This window comes from Pteropus vampyrus, unplaced genomic scaffold (genome assembly GCF_000151845.1).
Source record: "Pteropus vampyrus isolate Shadow unplaced genomic scaffold, Pvam_2.0 Scaffold134, whole genome shotgun sequence".
NCBI lineage: Eukaryota > Metazoa > Chordata > Mammalia > Chiroptera > Pteropodidae > Pteropus > Pteropus vampyrus.
The window spans coordinates 347,694-362,262 of record NW_011888915.1 but is presented as its reverse complement, the minus strand read 5'-3'; the positions used below and the strand labels follow the sequence as shown (position 1 = coordinate 362,262).

At 40.1% G+C, this 14,569-nt stretch overlaps 1 protein-coding gene and 1 pseudogene across 3 annotated transcripts in view; one reads left to right on the top strand and one right to left on the bottom strand.

The window, feature by feature from the left end:
- The window catches only part of DIAPH1 (diaphanous related formin 1), a 90,841-nt gene that overhangs the window by 43,277 nt on the left and 32,995 nt on the right, over nucleotides 1-14,569 (top strand). The window lies entirely within an intron of this gene.
- On the bottom strand, nucleotides 12,903-13,020 carry LOC111744404 (annotated as a pseudogene).

Below are 14,569 nucleotides of genomic sequence, written 5' to 3'. Positions count from 1 at the left end.
TTACATCTGCCTCCAATAGTCAAAGGTCTCCAGCCACTGCTTCTCTAAGGTTCAAGAAGATGTGTGCCTTTTCCTCTTAAGAGAAGAGCTAAGAGAGAGGAACGGTCCTCAAATTTATACGACAGGTTCTCTTACACATTTTTCTCTCTCAAGGATTACTCTCTTGTTTCTGAACTCTTGACTTCCTATAAATCAGAAATTTACCATCGATTTATTGCTGGCCAAAAGAGTATTTTGAATGCAGATTTGATAGGCGGTATTATGAAAGTCCTAGTTCTTTTTCACTTTCTCACTTTGCTTTTTTTTATCGTGGTCTTTTTGTTGACTCCGCTTCTTGAATTCCTTGGGAACATGTTCAGTGTTTATATTTGTTTTCATCTTCTCCGAGGGAGCTTTTTCATCACTGTGGTGGCGTCAGATCATTATCTGTATGTACAAGATAACTATTTTTTCTTTCTGCTTTCCTTCTAACTCTTACCCTCTTTTGTTGATGGCACAATCCCATTAAAACTGTTACCTTTTGAAACACTGTGGTGAGTGACAAGTGCAGTGGTGTTTTTCTTTTTAGGTTTATTTCTTCTTTCCAAAAACCTTTTGGACTCGTAAGATCCACAAGCGAATCCCCCTTAGTAGATGTGCAGTGGACAATATATGTAGCACTAGATCATCTCCCTGTTAAAGTACGAGGGGCATTATGAGAACCGTGAGCATCAGAACAGTTCTCTAAGTGGTTAATGGCAGTCATTTCGAAAGAACTCTGGCTAAAAAGTAAGATCTTGACCAAGATCTGAGAATTTCATGAACAATAATAGTATTCTAGTTAGCATTTGACTGGGCGATTCCAGATCCCAAGGTTTGTGCTCTTGGCCCACAGGTCAGAACTGTTGGCAGCAATGGGTAGGTTTACCTGTCTGCTGCTCACCTAGGACCTCTGTGGTTCACGCTTCAGCAGGAGACTGTGGTGGGGAAACAATCCCCTCTCCCAAAAGGGATCCAAGGACCTTTCCTTTCCCTGTGATCCTCTTCTGTCCACTAGGGGGCACTCACACAGTTGAATCTCCATCAGGAAATGTCCTAGTGAATCTTTCTTTGCTATTTCTTCAACTTTAACCTCTAGAAACAAGATTTTGTAAGAGCACAGCATGCCCCACTTTACTCAGGGAGCCTTTTGGTAGAAAGACATCGGTCCCATCAGTTCCTTATTTCTCTCAGGCATATGGAATTAAGACCAGAGGTGCTATGCAAGCAAACACTTATTGGAGTTGTCTTTTATTTACTAACTTCTCTTGGGTTTTGAATACGGTCAGATTGTTAGCACAAAGAAGCTGGGAGGGTCCATAGTGTCAGATAATGCTCTCTGTGATTTAAAAACATAAATCTACCTCTATCACTTGGGGTCACAAGGAATCTTACACACCTCTGGGTTGGGCTCTCCCCTTGTCAGTGGTGTAAAAAAGAACCTAAACTACCCCTTTATGTTCCTAACCTTGCCATCACTATTTGCCTCGAATCCACTGGATCTACTATTACACCATTTATCTCGGTTTATGTCACTCTCCACAGGAAGCCCAGACTCCCAGGTCATCCTCAGCTCCCACACTCGGACCCCCATAAGTTTCTGTGATCTCCTGTTCTGTCTCCTTCTGCCATCTCACCTGAATTCTTGAAACCCTTCCACTGTGCCCCCTGGAATTCATGGTTCGTTACTAGCAAAATCTCTCATCAGCTTCACCTTGTTGCTCTAACAGAGACCTGGCTCTTCCTCGACACTACTTTCTCTCTTGTCATCTCAATGTGGTGGTGGTTCTGTTCTCTTCCATAAACCTCACCCCAGCGGACCCGGAGATGGTGTAGATGTTCTCTTTGTTCTTCACTGCCACGTGCAGGTCATACCACCTTTCTCTTTTCTAAAAACCCATAATCTTGAATCTCATGACTTCAAATTATATCACCCACTTCCTCTCGTTGTGCTATCATCTACTAACAACCCTAGTTACTCCTCTTCTCTCTCAGCCAGGTTAGCTCCTGGCTCCTGGCCACGCTCTGCAGTATTCCAGTACTGCTTCTGTCTTATTTCTTAGCAGTTTTTATACAAGAGGATCGTGATCCTACGAATTTTCTGACTTTGCAATTCTTTAAATTATCTTTTTCCAGGGACCTCGTCTTCTGTCCTGCCTCACTCATTCTGTCCTCTGGTCCAGCACTAGTAACTGCAGCCTTTCCACAATCTCAGCTTCATACCACCTACATTCTATGTTTTTACCTTGCTCACTCTAGTACCCTGAGCCCAGTAATCCCCCAGCCCCACTGGGACTTCCAGTTTATCTCACCACCTTTCATTGTCCTTAGCCCCCTTGATGACTTCACTCTCCTCAGCTAAAATTCCATCGTTAATCGTTATAATAATCACTTCTTCGTTATTGTTGTTGTTTCCTTCCTGCCATTACCTCTCTCTCTCATTTCAACATAATTGATTGGCAAGACCACACTCCATGTTAATTCCATCTCTCTCTCCACCCTGCACTTGTAGTTGTGCAAATGAACATGGCTGGAGGAAAACTTAACACTGGCCTTCCTTGACATACTTTTTGCAGTTGGCTTTTAGGACAGCAGGTGCTGTTTCTCCTTCTACCTCCCTGGCTGTTCTTTCTCCTGGCTCTCTTCTGCTCAGTTTGCAACGCTGCTTGGTCCTCGCCTTGCCAAGCAGTCAGATATTTAAAAATGCTAGTCTATTTGATTTTCTACTCTCCTAAATGGTTATTTCACACCTTTTCTGTTCAGAAAGGCCCAACACCTTCTTTATCTTCATTCTCCATTGAAGATGTTTTTCTTTCTCTTCACTGAGAAAATTGAAACAATCAGAAGAGGAGCTTCCGTAGACTTCCACTGTTACTCTTACGCACTTTCTGTGTCTTCCTCTCTGTCACCATGGTCCTGTTTACAGCAAGTTCCTGGATTAAGGCGATATCTTCATTTCAACAAATGTGTAGAATACACTGAAGATATAAAATTTAAAAAAAATCTCTTTTCCCCTCAGTGACTGTGGTTAATCATATCTTTAATAGGCATATGCTATTCTGATAAAGAAATGGATAACATTTTTTTTTCCTTTGGTTCAGGTGAGGAAAAGAGGGAAATTGTCAAATAGAACCTTACTGTAAAATTAAGGGGCAGTGGAATTAAGAGAAAATCACAAATGTCAGAGAATACACATATTTTTAATGTAACCTGTGTGATCCCATATGGTATATACTGTTCCTACATTTAAACATATTTCAGCATCTCTTGATATCACTACATATAGATCTATCGCATTATTTCTAGTAGTTATATTCTGTCAAATGAGTAATTAATACAATTTTATACAACTGATCTCTCACTGAGAATTTGTTACCAGTTTTTTATGTTGTAAGCAGTGCTGCAGGAAACATCATTTTATATTTATCTCTACACTTGTGTTTCTGCACAATTCTTTAAAATAAAATTTCTGGGCTCAAATTGCGAGGTACAGGATTATACCAATTTACACTTCCACAAAAATAAGAAATTATTTATTGTAGTGTCTGATAGAGGGAACGTGGTATCTTGTTTTGATTTGATCACTAATGAGATTGCACCAGAGATTTCCTTCATGCCTTGACTCTTTCCTCATCTGTAAAATGAGAGAGATGAACCTAAAGATATCTTTCAGTTCTAAGTTTCTGGTTCTGTTAATAGAGATTTTTTTCTTCTTTTTCCTTGCATAAAGTGTCTTTGGTGTTGTCTGTCATCTCAAATTCTTTTGGCAGCTTTCTTAAAAGTTCTTGGGTTGTTTTGTTGATTCTGGTCAGAGTTTCAGTCTACTTTTTCAGTGTGCTGGTAGAGATTTCAGGGAGGGTGTCATCAGATAAAGATAAAATTAAACTTTAATTCCCTCTAAACTGGAGGAATTTGATATATCTGCAGTGTGCTCTTTCTCCTTTTCGCCACCAGATGGCACATGGATCTCTTCTATTTTAGATGTGTCATTGTTACGTCTGTTAGTGATGTAATCACGTTAGAGAGAGGCAGCCTCTGTTGTTTTCAAATACGAACTGCTTGGTTTGCTGCCCTCTGCCGGTCAGGAAATTCATTTGGAGGACTTGCTCTTTTACTAAAGGATTTTGTTCTGTCGCAGCTAGTTTTCCTCCCCCCATTTCCTGAATTTATTTAAACAAATCAATTTAGAAGTATCATAGATTTAAACAAAACTTAACATGTAAACATACTGCCATGTTTCTGAAACAGCTGTTAATACCCGATAAGAGTTAATATCCATTAATAAGCCCAGTCTTCAGCAAAGCTAAAACCCTTTTGATTCTTTATAATAGGAGCAATTTAGTGTTCTTTTGGGGGCCCAGAGGCTGGAGAATGTTTTTGTTTTAGTCTGATAGCTTCATGAAAGCATAGCTTTCCTTTCAGAGTGCTTAAATAGAGGATTGTATTTACCAGCTTGGTAGTTCATCATAAATATATTTGTAACCCCATTGTATATATACGTTCATAATCCTATCTCTGTCTCAGTTTCTGCCGAATAGCTACTTCAAGCTCGTAATAGAACTGCCCACTGATTGTATACTGATAATTTTCCAGAGATATGATACTGAATTTATTTCCTTCAAGGAATGCCCCTGGCTTCCCTTGGATATAATTTGCTGGTACAGAAAGGTTTTTACAGTCAACCCTTTTGTGTCATTTGTTGACTCCTGATTATCCTAAAATAATCTCAGTTTTAGAGCCTCTTTCTAGCTATTCAAACTTTAATGTGTGCCTGTATTACTATTCTAGACATATGTAGACTGAAATGATATCTTTTAAACCCAAGATATCATCCACCATTACATGCAGATTCTAGATTTGATTTCAAAAAAAAAAGTCCTTTTAAATGGCATTCTTTGAGACCTAAACCATCTTGTAAGAGATCAGTATTGCCTGAATTTCTATCATCTTGGTACAGTCAGTCCCTCTACTTAAATGTCTGTTTCTACCAGTAATTCACAACCTCTAGTGTACATATGGATTACATGAGGTCTTTGTTAAGGGTCCAGAGAGTCCAAGTTACAAGGACTGTAGAAGCTGAGTAGGTATCGTACAAGTCCTATCTTTGTTTTTATGGAGGTCATACATGATCACATAGGAAACAATTTAACATTTTGGAAGCTCTACTTCAGGGGCACTTTTCTCTACAAAAGTTTTCGGGGTTTTTTTTGTTTTGTGTTTTTTTTTGTTTTTGCTATCTTCCTAGCAAGGTTTTGAAAGGCATCTTAGAAGGATGCTGTGAAGACATTTCCTGGAGTCAGTGAAGTAGCTGGGAACCACAGAGACGGACCAGACCGGAGAGGGTGGGTGCGGCAGATGCTTAGAGGCCTCTCAGGCTTATATGACAGAGATAAGGGGTTGGTGAGAAACCGGAGGAAGACCCGATCGGGAAGAGTATTGCAGTTGTGCAGACATAACTCTGGTTCAAGTTTGGTTGTTCTCTCCCCAAGGAGACCTGGAGTTGGCAGGGAGCAGAGACACGATTAGGAGGAAGACTGGGATCTCCAGGAAATTCCAGAGCAGAGCTAGGCTTTGGGGTGAGCAGGAGAGTGATCAGTGCTTGTTGGCTCATACTGGAGCCCAGAATTGCTGCCTCAAGGCAAAGGCACTGTTCTGAGGAGCCCTTACACTCTTTGGGAACTGTTGGGTCTGAATTTTTCTGCTGATAGGGGACAAATCTCCCTCCAAACATGAAGTAGTAGACAGACTAGTGTTCAGGGGACAATAGGGGTATCTCTACCACAGAATGATTCCTTTGGGGCTTTTCTTTCCACCTCTCTATTATCTGTTTTTCTGTACAGGCAATATAGGGAGTTCAGGAGTCAAAATGGTATATAAACTCTTTTTCTCACTCTTGTATTCATCCATCCCATCCTTTCCCCCACTCCCTCTAGAATGACCATTTTAGTTTCTAGGTTATCCTTTCAGTGTTTTTTTAAAATACAATTATAAGCAAATACTAATATAGATTCTCAATTTCTTTCCCTTTACCAAAGGGTAACATGCTCTCTATACTGTTCTGTACCTTCTATATATCCTAGAGATTTTTCATATCCAGTACATAGAGATCTTTCTCATTTAAAAAAAATTCTAAATTTTCCATAAGCATTCATTACTTTTATAATGAACACCAGGATAAAACAGAAATATAATAATGCAGTAATCTGTCCTTGTTTGAAACAGTGGCTGCAATAAACCATTTGATCTGACTGCATCTTAGCATGCATATGTATCCTTTTCTTTTTGTTTTCCCAGCAAACTCTCTCTTGTCATGACTGAACAGTTAGTTACCTATACGAGCTCTATAAAAACTCATTCTAGAGCCTTTGAGCCATTGTGGTATGGAAAAGAGAAACTTGGAAAGTTCTGCGAGGAGGATTTCCAGACCTCCAGCTAGTTGGCTGGAGCATTATACTCTGGAGTAGGAGCGGAGCATTGTCTCACTAGCATGGGGACACCACTCCATAAAGGGGTATGGTCTTCAGAGGGGTGACTTACTTCATTTTTCTCTTGCTTCCTTCTCAGTTTTTGTTCTGGGAGTAATTGCTGTAGTACTTAGTACCCCATAACTGTCTCATTTCTGACTCTGGTCTGTTACCTTCGGAGCAGTGTGGAAGAATGCTCATAATACAACGTTAGGCCGGAAAAGCAGGAAACAATTACATATAACCTTTACTGCAATGGTTTTACAGAAAAAATGCAGAATTAAAAGATTGGAAGGGTATATTATCAGAACACTAACATTTTTTTAGGATGCTAGATTTTTTTTCCTTCAATTTTTCTATAATGTGGTCATCTTATTTCTATGATGGGAAGGACAAAAAGGTTAAGAAGGAAATTTGCCAAGTCCAAGATGCTTGAAAACGGGGTTTATAGAAGTACTTGCACCTGACTAATGTCCGCAGAGCAGAGTGCTAGTATTCACTTCCACAAAGTATGTAACAGCATCTTTTACTTCACTTTCCATAATGATCTTAGCCTGTTGAAAAATCAGATTCTAACTGAAAAAGCTCTTTGTTCTTCTCTCAGCTCCCTTGGGTAAGGGAACCCCTGTCGTACAACATCAGGGCGTTGGTAACCCCATGTATATGAGAGATGATGCAGTCTCTCCTCCCTCCTGATCCTATAGTGATCCCAACTCTGTTCTGAGTCAGTGACTTATTTCTTTTGTATCTATTAGATTAGAAGTTAAGACTCTCTGTGTGTATGTTTATGTATGTGTGTGTGTTTAAATTTCCTCTTGACAAGAAACACTGCTAAAAATCCTAAAAAATTTCCCTTTTCCTATTCTGCTTGCATTTTTATTTTCAGCCACGGGGTGTGCGCAGTTGAGCTATTTTGGCTCAGGTTCCAGATTGTGAGGTCAGAGACTAGGGATTGGAGGAGAACATCAGGTGACTTTCAGTAACAGTGACGATGGTCCTGCCCTGATCCCCACCCCTTCTCCCCCTCCTTCCCCACCCTTTCCTGGCTTCTACCTTAGGAACAAAGAAGGGAAAAAAACAGCAATATGACGAAAACCAGCAGCTGCATCTGCAGACTCAGGCTGGGGGCTGGGTGTTTATTCCATCTGTTCTCTTTGTTATGCTTTTACACTGTTACTTCCCCTCCCAGTACCCTGAATAAAATGGAGGGTATTTCTAGGATCCTTTGTTACAGAAAATAGCTTAGAAATCTGCAATTTTTCAGTATTTGGATGGGTGTGAGTGAGACAGAACAGATTAAAACTGCTTCAAGGACCTAAAAAAAAGATGAAGGTTTTTTGCCTTCTCATTCTTTCTTATTCGAGAATGCCTATTTAATGTCAGAGACTGTGATAGAGGCTTATCATATATTATTTCTAATTATTAAAACAATACTGCCTAGTAGGTATTGTCTTCATTTTATAACTGAGAAATATGACGTACAGGATTAATAAATCTTTTGCTTATTAAGATCTCGTAGCAAGTAAATACCAAGCCAGAATCAGACCCCCAAGTCCTTTGGGCTCAGAATCCAGTATTTGGTGTAAGGGAGGGTCAAGAAGGCAGGCAAGTTCGGAGACACCTAAGGGGACCGTCATGGCCCTGTTCCAGTGCGCTTTGCTTTTCACTGGTTGCCAGTGTCCTGATTTCTTCAGAAAATAGGTCTCAAGGTAAAAAATGAGATCAAGGAGAGCATACAGATTAAAAGAGAATTTTAAAATATGTCACCCAATTGCAATGTGTAGACCTTATTTAGATCCTGATCCATTTTTTAGAAAAGAAAAGCCTTTATTGCTAGTACCTTATTTTGCTGCCTTTTCTCCTGCCCTCTAGCTTTACAGTTCCCTTAAATAAACCTGTCCTATCCCTTTGCTGACTTGCTTGGGGCAATGTCCCTACCCATCCACGTCTCTGAAGCATCTCTGAAGCAGATCTCTTCCTGAGCACTCCCTTACTGAGTCACCTTCCTGGGTGGACTGGGAAAGTGTCTGTGGGAAACTTAGTGACTATACTGTGAATGATCGGTGCTTTGTGAAGTGTCCAGATTTCTAATACTGCTTTTCTGCCACCCTTTCAGACTCCCATTTGCCCCCTTCTTCCCAACTCTCAGCACTTCATTCTTGTCGCTTTGGAATTCCATCTGGTTTTGTTCCTGCCCCTCAGGTTTATCCATTTCTGCCAGTTCGCTCCATCCCTCCTCAGAGCTTGCACACCCATGACGGTGCAGCTCTGCGGGATTTAGCAGATGGGGATTTGTTTTGGCCGAGAGAACAGTGGTGGGAATCTGGTTACCTCTGGGCAGGAATAACAGCTGTTCTGTTCATTTGGATTGCTGTGTATCTGTTTTTCCCTCTTCTGATGTATATCTTAGGAATGGTATACATCAGAAATCCTCCAGTGGGCACTTTCCTATATGAGCACAAGGCAGGACACTCTTGCTCTGACCTCGTCCCAGAATCAGCTTGTGCAAAGCTTCATGACCGTGGCTTACTGTCTGCTGGGTGGACTTCATGATTCCAGAGCGATGTTACCCTCACAGAAGGTTTGTTGTTATTCCCTAGGGGTCTTACTGAATGTTCTCATCTTTCAAATGTGCGGAGGAGTTCTAGGACTCTTCCACAGAGACCCTGTTTCTTTACAGAGAACTATAGTGGCACCAGAGTCCACTTTTTTTTAAAACTTCCTATTTGGATTCTGTGCTCATATGTGTTGTATGCAGTTTTATCACTTTCTGGACATCGTGGTGCCTCATTTAAATAGCAGAACCATTGGTGACTTGGTCCCATAGAATTGTCAACGTTTCTTGTTTTTCCACCTTTCTCCTGTGTTCTCCTTTAGTCATAAGGTACTTGGCTTACTCAAAGAAGGTGTAGCATAAGATTATGGAGGGTGTTCCCTGCTGAATAGGGACAAATGCTGCAGGCTTCATCTTGGGCAGGGCAGGTAGTGTGTGGCCCTGAGTAAGTCCGTGAGAATTAAAGTTAGGTGGAGTTGCTTTGTGGCTCAGCCTGACTCCTTCAGCCCTGGAGATGTGACCGAATTTAGATACCAAAGGCCTTTTTCCTACCCTGGTTACTCACTCCCACCTGTAATTCTTAAGAATTTAGTTTCCAGGATGTCAGGCAACTCCCCATGCCTCCATTTCCTGTTTGTGCTCTTCATTGAGAGAAGCCTGCTACAGGAATTCCTGGGGAAGTGATAGCTGTAGCTGTGGGACTCCACCGTTAGGTCATTGCGGAAGTGGGACTGAAAAGGGTCTGCCCTCCATGCTGTGGGCCCTTAGAAACTATTGCTAATCATAACCAAGCAATAACTGGGACTCGGGCTGCTGACTTTATAGAGACTGAAAATTATTTTTCCTTCTCACACCTCAATTTCTATTCTCTGATTTTAGAATTCAACGAAAGTATCAAGATTCATGACAAAATTAGCTTGGACTCTGTAGGATTGATTCTTTTGACATATTCAAAAACAGTGAAGAAAGAAAAATAAGGTCCCTCTGTTGGACAGCAGGGGGTGCCCTTTCCCTTCTCTTTATTGTCTGGCACTCCCTACTGCATTCAGCCATTTTAGACAGATTGTTTTTGCTCCCAGTAACTCCATTTTGTGTTTGTGACGCAGGAAAAAAAGAGTGCAGCAAGGGAGGAGCCTGACTGGAGGGAGGGGGTGAGACAGACTGACTCCTGTACTCAGCATTGGTGCACCAGGAATTTACCTTGCTGCAGGCTGCCTGCATCCTGAGCAATGGATGCAGCAAGGCCTTGCCAGTGGAGCAGAGAGCAAGGTGGTGTCTGGCTACCGGAAACCTACTGACAGTGACGGGGTACTGGCTTTTGAGACAGCAGGCAGGGCATCCCCTGTTCCTCATCGAGTTTAGGTGGTTTTCATTACAGAGATGTGTCGGGTGGTATTCTCAATTATAGGCTCAGCTAAGAAGAAAAGGCATTTTTCTTTCACTCAGTTGTCTGAGAAGAGTTAGATGCCTAATGACTCTGGGAGACAATCTAACTTTTAAAAGAAAAGCTTTTATTTTTGAAAATGTAAAGACACATTATGCAATATATTAGGTACATATACGTGCACATATACCTGAAGAGAATATGCATATGTATCCATCACCCAGTTTAAAAAATTAACTCATGGCCAGTCTTGTTCATCTTCCTGCCACCCCGGTTATTTTAAAGTATGTCATAGTCAGTCATATCATTTAATCCTTAAGTAGTTCAGAACGTGTATCGAGAAATAAGGACTTTTTAAAAATAGAATTATATCACCATTGTCATATCTGAAAAAATCTTTAATGTCATTAGATATCCAGTTAGTGTTTTAAATTTCTCAGATTATAGTAGTGTTTTTTTAAATAGTTCATTCATCTGAGTCAGAGCCAGGTGAAATCTATACATTGCAATTTGTTGATGTGTCTATATTTCCCTTTCCAGCTTGTGTTGTCTCTCATTTTTTTTTTTATCTTGCAATTTATTTATAGACTTAATTTCTTAAGGAAATAGAGAGGCTCTCTTACGTTAGGACTTAGAAGGTACAGAGTCAGACTTCTCTTCTTTACGGATCTGAGCCTCTCTTCTTTACGTATCCCATCTTTGGATTCCGTGAGGTGTAGGGAGAGGATGTGAAGGTGGCCATGCTCTGCAACCTCCAGAAGGAGAAAGGGCTGGAGTCTCTTATAGGAGAGTGGCTTGTTTCTCCTGACGTGATGGCCTGTTCCCTGAAGTCTTTAGAAAAGTTTGCAGACTTCTCTCAATAAAGAACATGGTCGAAGTGGACCATGCTCTTTCCTAGGAATTATAGGGAGCTTCAAAGCCTTGGGACAGCGGATTTACCTGCTGTGTAATGGCTGCATCCGTAGGATGATTCAGAGCCTGTTTTATCTCCCAACCACTTTATTTTTACTTCAATGGTAGCCTTTCTCTCTGATCAGATTAATGAGTTAGCAGCAGTTCATAGGCTATTGTACAGAAAGAAAAAATATAATGTTGGGGGTGGGCACGCTTAAAACTTTTTCATTGCTTTAGCATTGTAACATCCCACTCTTCCTCATGACCTTTTTAGAGATTGCCCCTGAGACTGACTTTGATGCAGATGGTGAGATGAAAGCTCTTGCTTGGTGCTCATTCTCCGCCTTCCGAAATGGGTCAGTGACTCTGACTTTCAGCAGCTGTAGCAGGCAGCCTGTTCCCTTGCTCCTGGGAGGGCACAGGTTACGGAAGGGAAGTTGCAGAGTCTGACTTCTTGGCAAGACAGGCAGGGCAGTCGTAAAGTCTGGTCCTCGGAGACTAGGTTGGCTATGTGCCAGATTGGAAGCTGTAGTTCCCATTAGCAGAAGTGCTTAGAATCTGCCGAAGAGGTCAGGGTTGTAGCAGTCGGGAGCATGGACCCTGGCACTGACGTGCCTTTTTATCAGAGTCAGCTGCCTGATAAGGGTCTCTTTTCTGCTATTGTCAGCAGAGAGTCACAGTCATTTACAAATAAGATTCTCCTTCTCCCCTCTGTGCTAAGGTGCTGTCTGTATCCATTTCTGTATCTTTGCTCTGGCAAAAGTGGGTTTAGAGCCCAAGTATTGATAGGGTCATATGTTAAGTGCTATAATAACTGTACGCTGAATTAATTTACCATTTTTATAACAAGTCTGGGATGGCTGCTAATGGGAATATCCTATGGGCTCTTCATCTGACTGTTTATCTACTGCTGGTTGTCAGTGATGCTCCTCCCTTCCCCAACCCAGTTTCAAAGCAGAACCAGAGCCAGCTGTCTAAGGACATGAAAATATCATAGGTGGTATTCAGATCCATGCCTGCCTTCCCTTTCTCCCAGTTCCCTGGTGGGTGACAGCTTTAAAAATGTACACATAATTATGTTATCTCACTGCATTAATAAGTCAAACTATTTAACACCCAGATCAAGAAAATGAACATTACTAGGAACCAGAAACTCCTTATACCCACTTCTAGTTATAACCAGTCACTTACTCCTCCCTCCTCTGACCTAGACTAACACTTTCCTGGCTTTTAACACCGTAGTTTTCTTTCACCTGACTCCTGTTAACCACAACATATTTATTTGTTTGCTCACTCCTATAGTATACATTAGTACCGTGAGAATTGCTAACTCATACCACTCTGAAACACAAATATACTATTAGAGTTTAATATTTGTTTATACCAGACTTGTTTGATTGTTTTTTATTTATTAGGTAATTTTCAAATACATCTCTTTCTGTCTCCAGCCCTATTATAACTGTAGGCTGTGACTTCCTCTCTGACCTGGAATACTAAACCCTTTTTCTTTTCAAGTTTTTTTATAAGTCTCAGTGACAGTCATTCTCTATTGTGTAGTAATACTTTATTTTATTTATTTATTTTTTTACACCTACAGCACCTGGTATTTCTAGATGGTCTCCCATCCAAGTACTAACCAGGCCCGACCCTGCTTAGCTTCCGAGATCAGACGAGATTGGGCGTGTTCGGGGTAGCATGCCATAGACTAGTAATACTTTAAACACTATGCTTTGCCTCTTTCTCTTGATTTACAAATTGAAGATTTTATCTGTTGCCTTCCTGCTTGGAAGGTAAGGATGTTGATACTTATATTGCTACCCTTCCCTTTCCCTTCTTCCAAATTATCATTATCTAATTTTTAGGTCTTTTAATGTTTAAAATTTTTATTGTTAAATATAATAACAATACAAAAAGGTAATAAAACAGATGTACAACTTAGTGAATTATTATGAGGTGAATACCCTTGTAAACGCCACATGTCGTGAGATTGAAACTTTCCAGGAGGCCCCTAGAAACCCCCTGTGCCCCTTCTCTGACTGGTTTGGCAGTCACTTATTTTTTTTGTTTTGTCACCCAAGTTTGTATTCCTGAACACTATAGTTTAGTTTTGCCTATCTTTTTAAATGTCATCTTTGTCTCTCAATCGTCCCCTTTCTCTTTCTTTTCCTTGAAATTCATTTGTTGCAAAAACTGTATCATTTGTCCTGTGGAGTTTCCCGTAACATCGATTTTGTGATTATATTCCCATAGTGTAGTTTCTGTCTCTTGTATTTACTGTAAATTGGTAATTGGATCTAGAGGCTAAATCAGAATGAGGCTCTTTTCACCAAGACTTCATAATGGGTATTAAGTTTCTCTTTGGAAAGCACATAATGTCTGCTTGTCCCTTCTGTGATATTAGCAGCTATTGATTTTCAGTGCATAGATCTATTAGTTTATTAGAGTTGCAAAAATGGTGATATTACAAACAAAAGGGATTCTTTATACATTCTAGATATTAATCCTTTGTCACTTGTGTGTATCACAAATATCTCTGACTCTATGGTTTGTCTCTTCATTTTTTTTTATAGTGTATTGATGAACAGAAGTTCTTTATGTAAAGTGCTTAGATCTATCAGTCTTTTCTTTTATAGTTAATGCATATCGTGTCTTGTTTAAGAAATTTTTAGTTACCAAGATAATTAATCCTATAGTTTTACCTTTCACATTAAGGTTTTTAATTGACCTATAACTGATTTATTTGCATATGGATACAATTTCTTTTTTTCATACAGATATTTAGTTCCAGTTCCATTTATTGATAAGTCTGTCCTTTTCCCAGTCATCCGACATGCCCAGTCTGTTATAGCAAGTGCCTTTATTCATGGATCTGTTGTCTGGATTGTACGCTCTTCTGTTGGTCGTTTTGTCTATCCTGATGTCAGTACCACATGATCTTGATCATTACAGTTTTATATGTATTGATATCTCCTGTTTTGCTGCTTTTTCATCAATGACCTAGCTCTTCTTGGCCTTTGTATTTCCATGTAAATTTTAGAATCAGCTTGTCAACTTAAACATGAAACCTGTTGAAATTTTTATTCTACTGACTCTATAAATCAATCTGGAAAGAACTTGAGTCTTTTAATTTGTGAATCATTAAATTTATATTCACTTATCATTTTTGTTTTTCAGTAAAGCTATATTATTTCCCCATAGGGAAGAGTTTTGCACAACTTTTATTAAATTGATTCCTAGATACTTCATATTTTTATA